A 7,709-nucleotide genomic window follows, 5' to 3' on the forward strand; every position below is an offset into this window, starting at 1 on the left:
CTCCCTCTCATGCTTTCTGTCTCTCAAATAAATAAATAAAATCTTAAAAAAAAAAAAAAAAGAACCAGGTGTAAATCCACGTTTCGTGCAGCTCTTTTATTTATTATTGGTGATGGGTAGTCTTGCTCTGTGTTGGCCTCTTCCCGTCCCAGCAGCTCCTCTTCCTCTCGGCCACATCCGCTCTGGCACCTTCTTCAGCCCAGTCGCTTCTCTGTTGCAGGCTGTCTGGTGGGGTCTTGACGGTTCCAAGGGGCTCAGGCTCCCACAGGCTGGTTGAGTGGCAGTCCCCCCAGACCTCCTTCCCACCACAGGGCTCAGTGCCGGGCCCACATCCTCCCCACAGGCCCTCCCCCGCGTGGAGAGGCGGAAAGGCTGGGCTGGGGGTGGGGGTGAGAAGCTGTGGGGGGGGGCCCGTGCAGAGTTGTTGGGGAGAGCATCTTCCCTCACTTCTGTAGCAGAGCTAGAAGGAGAGGCGGGGTCCCCGGAGGGATAAAGGAATCCCTTGCCCAGGCATCAAGGGAGCCGGCAGGAGGGAGAGGATAGCATTTCTGTGTCCCACTGGGGCTCGGCTTAGCCAGAGGACTCACTGACCTGCCGGGGACTCCCGAAGGGACGGCGGGGTGAGGGCTGCTGAGGGAGGAGAGGCTCATACTCCCACCCTGAGGTTCCTGGTCTCTCGGAATTTACCGAGGGCAATCTCACGTGTGCCTGCAGACTGGAGAGTTGGCCCCGAGTGCGCATGAGTCTGTGGCTTCAGGCTTTTGGGGACTGTTGCAGCACTGGGGGCAAAGTGGGGTGCGACATGATGCTGTCAGCTGCACGCTGCTCTAACATGCATGTCGGGCGGGCGGGACCGACTATGGAATTTGCAGGGCTCCCGGTGCAAAATGAAAATGCAGGGCGCCGTGTTCAACGGTTATTAAGAATCTCCAGACCAAGGCAGCAGCACATTAAGGCAAGTGTGGGTCCTTGCTGAGTACGGGGCCCTGTGCCCAGAGGGGTGCCCCAAGTGAACGATCCTTTGGTGGGCAAGTCAGACCCCTGGTGCTGTTCATCGAAAAGGCACTGTGGTTTGGGGGCTCCCTGGCCCACTTGCGTCAGGAACAGGTGCCCTTTTCCCTCTCCCTACCCAACAGTGGAGAAGTGAGGGTGAGGGGAGCCCTCCGCCCACCCTCCCACCCCCACAGAGCTTCTGAAGCTCCACCTGAGCTCAGGGAGGTGAGAAGAGTTTTGCATCAAGCGAGAAACCAAGAAACCGGAGTTTCGCGGGACACTGCCCAGAATGAGAAGGCTCGAGCCTGGCAGGTGGAGAAGGCTCCGAATCTGGCCAGATGTTGGGCAGGGAGCTGCCCCTTGCTGTGGGGAGAGCAGCCTCCGCCCAGCACAGCCAAGGTGGTGCCTGGAGAAATGAAATCATTTCAAACTATTTCCTGATGAATCCAGATTCCCCAGTAATCTGGTTTGAGCCATCTGCAGTTGTGAGCCTGGGTATTTGTCGTCTGTCTGCTGCCGGGGAGCAGGGCTTTGTGCCTCGTCCCTGTGGTGTCCCCAGCACCTAGAACAGAGCCTGGCACGCTATATTTGCTCAACAACTGAAGAAATGAATGATCGGTACCGGCCCCTCTTCCGGCTCCAGAGCTGAATTCCCTGCCTCCTGTGCATCAACCTCACTCTGTCCGAAGCAGTCCTGGGCTCCCCTGCTCCGCTGTTGGCTCCTCCCGTGCAGGGCCTGGGGCCCGGTCTGCTGCCCCTTCTTGCTCATACCCATCCTGGCTGTGCAGTGCTGTTCCTCCCCCTGGAATGTGGGTGTGTGAGAGAAGTGACCTCTTCTGGGTGGCTGGTATGTACCAGCACTTCTCATGGTTGGTGATCTTGGGACCCAGCAGAGCTGGGGTCTTCTCTCTTCTGCTTTTCCTGTGACATTTCCTCCTCGCTGCCCTGCTTTTGGGGGTGGCAGGGGCAGGATGACTGTCCAGGGCGAAGGAGGGATGCCAAAGGGACTGGAGGGATTTTTAGTGGCATCCACAGCCCCTGGTTCCTCTGTCCCCCCCCCCCCCCCCCCGTGGTCACAGCTGCCCCACCTTGACCCCTCCCACAGGTGGGGGCAAGGCCACAGCCCCAACCTCCCACTTCAAAAAAAGGGAGGGAGGGGCGCCTGGGTGGCTCAGTCATTTAGCGTCTGCCTTCGGCTCAGGTCATGGTCCCAGGGTCCTGGGATCGAGCCCCGCATCAGGGTCCTGGGATCAAGCCCTGCATCGGGGTCCTGGGATCAAGCCCCGCATCGGGCTCCCTGCTCAGCGGGAAGCCTGCTTCTCCCTCTCACACTCTCCCTGCTTGTGTTCCCTCTCTCGCTATCTCTCTCTGTCAAATAAATAAATAAAATCTTAAAAAAAAAAAAAAAAGGAAGAGGGAAGGAAAGAACCTTGGGCCTTTTTGTTGATATCTCTGGAAAACTCCTGCAGGTTCATGTCTGGAGGCTCCAGCCCGGCAGCCTCCTCCCTGGCACAGAGCCTTCTTTTGTGTTCCGAGGAGGATGATGGGGGGATCCTGGGCCTCTGGAAATGGGAAAGAGAGACCTGGGCACTTGCTGCCCTAGGTCTGTACCCTTGTCTTCTGGGGAGGACCTTCGTCTTCCTCCTCCTTCAGGACCCTCCTGCCACGACGTGCTCAGCCCTCCCTCCATCCCAAACCACGCTGACCTCCTGAGCCCTGCCAGGGGAGTGGGCAGAAGGGCAGTGGGAGGGAGACTCAGCCAACAGCTGAGCAGGCCACCTTTGGGGGCAGTGCCTCTGGACAGGCTAGTGGGACCCACAACTATGCCAGCTCTGGGGAACAAAAGTGGCCTGCGAGGGACAAAAGTGGCCACGAGCCAGATTCCCATGCACTGAGGAGCGAGGGGAGGCCACAGTCCGGGTCTTCTCAGGATGAGAGGCCGCCCAGGCTATGATTCAGAGCTCAGGCCTGGGGTTCTGACTGCTTGTTCGGTGACCTGGGGTGAGTCACTTCCTGTCATGGGTTGAATTGTGTCCCCCCTCAAAAGATGTGGTGATGTCCTAATCCCCAGTACCTCAGAATGTGATCCTATTTGGAAAAAGAGTTGTTGCAGATGCAATTCAAGGTGAGGTCACTCCGGAGTACCGTCCCCACAGAAGAGCAGGGACACCTGGGGAGAGTGCCGGGGGACAGTGGGAGCACGGACTGGGATCATGCAGCTTCGAGCCGGGGACTGCTGGCAACACCAGAAGAATGGGAAAGCCACGGAACAATTCTCCCACAGACTTTGAGAGAGTGTGACCCTGCCAACACCTTGGTTTTGGACGTCTAGCCTCTAGAACTGGGAGCGAACAAATTTCTGTTGTTTTAAGCCAGTCTGTGGTAATCTGTGATGAGAGCCCCAGGAACCGAACACCCTTCGTCCTCTCTCAACCTCAGGCTCTCAATCTGTGAAATGGGACGCCAACAGCCACCTGGCAGGGAGAATTAAAGAGCACCTGTCAGGCCTCCTGCGAAGGGCTGGCAGGGGTTATCACACCATTGCTCATGATCAGCTCTGGGCGACCGTCCGGGAATGGATAAGATGCTATTTCCCTGCATGGATATGTGATGGCAGCAAGGGCCTGATCCCGTGGGGCAGCAAGGGAGATGTGGGAGCCCAGAAAACAAGGGAGAAGGGGATACAGGGCAGCCGTGGGGGTGGGGCTCCCCAGGCCGTGTGTGGCCTGACGCTCAGAGGGTGTCTGCGTAGGGGGCTCCTTCCTCTTGGATTGCTGTGTCCTTCAGCTTGTCAGTTTTGCTTGCTGCTGTGACCTTTCCCTTCCTCTGGGCTGACCGTGACTTTAAGAGGGAGAGCAAGCTGAGGCAGGGGCTGCCCCCTACAGGTTGAATGGGTCTCTGAGAATGGGGGGAGTCCTGGAACCTGCATCTAGGGCTCTCAGAGGTTGGCGAGACCCCTGGCCTCCTGGCTCACTTTTCACCCAATATCCTGGGCAGGAGCACAGAGCATGGATGCATCCAGTCTCCCCCTCTGCCCCCCCCTTTCAGAACACATCCCACAGTCTCCCTGGGCTCCATCCCTTCCCACCACACTTTCCCGTCAGCCTCTTCTGAAGTGCTTGGGAGGGGAAGGGGGTCATCCCCACCACTCTCCCCTTCTCCAGGCCAGACCACTCTCCCCTTCTCCAGTGTGGCCACTCCCCCTACCTTGGCCGCTGGGATCCTTTGGCAGGGGGGCTCTGCTTTTCTGTTTCAATCAGAGACCCCCAACTTCTTTTCTTTTCATTTAATGAGAAAAGTTGGCGCGTTCAAAGGAATTTTGCTAAAATTTCCAGGAAAACAGAAAGAGAAAATACAAAAACGCAGGTGCACCTGAGTTTATAGAGCGTGCTGCAGTGTTCATTACAACACTCCAGGGTGGGCACCCCTGCGGGCAGCTGGGGGCTGAGCGGCTCACCCCTCAGGCTGAACCAGATGAACTCGCCATTCTGTCCATCGAAAGGGTCAGGTACATTCAGAAAAGACCTGTAACAGTTTTATTTAAAAATGTCGATATTAGGGGCGCCCGGGTAGCTCAGTGGGTTAAGCCTCTGCCTTTGGCTCAGGTCATGATCTCGGGGGCCTGGGATCAGGCTCCCTGCTCAGCAGAGAGTCTGCTTCTCCCTCTGCCTCTCCATCCCCCTGTTTCTGCTCCCTCTCTCTCAAATAAATAAATAAAATCTTTTAAAAAATAATAAAAACATCGATATTTACAACATGCTAGAAATCATGTCTTTTTTTTTTTTTTTACCATTTAAACATGATGGAAACCTTTAGAGAAGGAGGGTGTTGAGGCAAAATTCTTCTAAGTTGAAAAGATGCAAAATTTTGCATCCCACTGCTCAACCTCTTGATGGAAAGGATGCAAACCCTTTCGCAGGTCTGCCTGTCCCCCCTCCCTTTCCGTGCCTATTGTCTTTCCCGTGGTCTCTCTCCTAGGCTTCCCTTCCCTTTTCTCAGTCATGCTATCTTTTGTGTTTCTTTGAAACTTGCTAATTGAACACCCTCAGTTTCGACTGTAATATTCACATTTCTCCTCCTCTTACATGATAGATCCTCCCTGATCAATAATTTTTATTCTTATTGCTTCCAAATCTTTTTGTTACCACGAGATGATCATTTTAGAAAACACTATCTCTCTGACGAAGAGACATCTACTGGAGTCATGTGGTTCCCTTCAGTGTTCCTTCTGTTTATTTTCTTTTGTTACGATAAACCAAAATTAGATTTAGTAAATTATATTTAAAATATTCAATCAGATCCCTTTACAGCAATCCTTCTATCAATTTATCTCTCTAAACCTGTTATCTGCATCAACACAAAAAGAGGTTTCTGGAAATGGTGGTTATTCATTAATTACAGCTATTTCTGATAGGGAGATTTATTCTTATTTTGTTGTGCTTTTTCCTTTTTCCTTTGTGCTTCCCTGCCTCGCTTGAATTCTCTAAAACCAGCAGGTAGTCTTTATACAAATGCAAAACATGAAGAGCATAAAAGAAAAGTAGGGACACCAGAAAGAAAATTATCAATGATACAAAGCCTGTGGTTGTAGTATTTCACCCAATAAATTTTAAAGTCAAAAGTTGGTTGGATATAGGTAATTTCATGTGGTTCAATGTATTACAATGACTTTTATCATGTTTGAGGCAAGTGTTAACAGACCCATTTTACAGGGAAGGCCACTGAGGCTCAGAGAAGTTGAGTGGCATGCCCAAGACCCCACTAGAAGCTAGAGGAGCAGGGATGAAAGACAGTCCTGCTGGCTGTGGAGGGCCACGCCCTTGACCGCAGCCCAGCCTTGCCTCCCGAGTCCACGGGTGCCTCCCGAATATGCTGACCTGCCAGGGTTTGCCCAGCGTTCAACACAAAGGAGGAAGGCTCTTCTTGAAGGGGTGGAGGGTTTGCCTCCCCCTACAGGAAGGGACGCCTGGCTGTGCTGGGGAGGGGCAGGAGCAGCTGAGATGACACCTGGGGGTGGGGGGGTCTGGGAATGGCAGACAAAGCAGCCGGCAGAGACCAGGGGCCAGGAAGACTTGGAGCATGGAGGAAGAGGAGAACTCAAGGCCGAGGATGCCTGCCACCAAGGTCCTTCCAGCAGCCATCTTGCATCCCCAGGGCCCCTGAGGTCTGGAAGGCCCTGTCAGGGGGGCCTTAGCCACTCTTCCCTTTCTGAGTCTAGCTGCCAGGTGACGGCTCGGAGGGGAGCGCACAAACACCAGGGACCCTCCACACCCAGGCCCCCTTGCGCGGAGCCCCAGGCTCCATCCCTGGGGTTCAGCAGAAGCTGCCAGCCAGGGACCAGAGGCTGGGGAGGGGGGAAGGGGCCTGTGGGGGGGGGAGCCCATAAATCTCCTGAGGAAATTATGGAGGTAAGGCGTAAACAAGGCGCTTTGCCTGCTGCAGCCACCCCCTCTCCTGCACACACACGCATGCACACACACATGCTCGCACACACACACACACACACACACTCGCTAAAGCGCGGCCCATCTGCAGGGTAATGGCTTTGTGACAGCAGGACCCGTCCCTTCCCCAGATCAGGAACCTGCAAAGAGCTACCACCTGGGTTCTAAGAAAAGGCCTCCGAATGCCTGTTTCAGGATGAGGATACTGGGGGCTAATCTCCTGTCCCCCTTTAGCCAGCTGGCCTTGGTGGGGGCAGCAAAGCCCCAGGAAAGAAAGTGGGGCAAGCTGAATCTTCCAGGCTGCTTGGGACCCTGAGGTATGGCGATGTGGGGGGGTGGGCTGGCCCTCGGGGTCCCTCATGTCCCACCCCAGGGCTCAGCCCAGCCTGCGGTCTGACGCGGGGGTGTTGGTGAATCATGCCTACCAGCCCGACAATAAAGCCAGGGCTCCATGACTCTGGTGGCAGCAGAGCATCCTGCCCACCTGCGGGCACACCCAGATTGCATTTGCTGAAATAAATTGCTGGAGAAAATAAATCCTGCACACATGATTAATGGGAGGCAGGGAGGCAGGCAGCCGCCGCCAAGAGCCGCTGGGGAACAGAGTGACAGGCAGGCACAAAGCCAGCGCTGCTGTGGGGCCTCAGAGCAGGGGCCCTGGTGGCTGCACAGTCACGGGGGTCATTGTAGCCCCGGCATTGCCCCCGAACAGGGGGTCTGAGCCTGCAGGAGGACGAGGCCCCCAGGGGCTCAGGCCAGGCCCCGGCATGGCTCTCTGTCATTGCAGGTGGTGTGGAGGGGGCTGATCCTGAGCTTGGAGCTACCCTGACCTCGGTCTGACTGCTCCTGGCCACTGGGGGTCCCCAGGGACCAGAGTAGGGGAAAAGCAAAGCTAGGGTGTCTCCGGAGGAGGGACAAGGGCTGAGGAGAAGGAACTTTCCTACCGGCCAGTTGGGAGTTCTGGAGCAAATCACTTCCCGTCTGGGCCTCAGTCTCCTGGCCTGCTCAATGGACCTAGTACCTGTGCCTCCAGGGGGCCGTCCCAGCCAACAGAGGGGTATGCAGCATCTCTGATGGGCCCACATTGCGCTGGGGACTGGGGTACAGTCTCTGCTTGCAGGGAGCTTAGAGGCAAACATTGAAAATCATCATCATCATAATGACATAATATGGAAGTCATTTCTTTTTTTAAGATTTTTTATTTATTTGAAAGAGAGAGAATGAGAAAGAGCACATGAGAGGGAGGAGGGTCAGAGGGAGAAGCAGACTCCC

This window comes from Leptonychotes weddellii, chromosome 3, assembly GCF_054177405.1.
Source record: "Leptonychotes weddellii isolate Sample4059 chromosome 3, ASM5417740v2, whole genome shotgun sequence".
Classification (NCBI taxonomy): domain Eukaryota; kingdom Metazoa; phylum Chordata; class Mammalia; order Carnivora; family Phocidae; genus Leptonychotes; species Leptonychotes weddellii.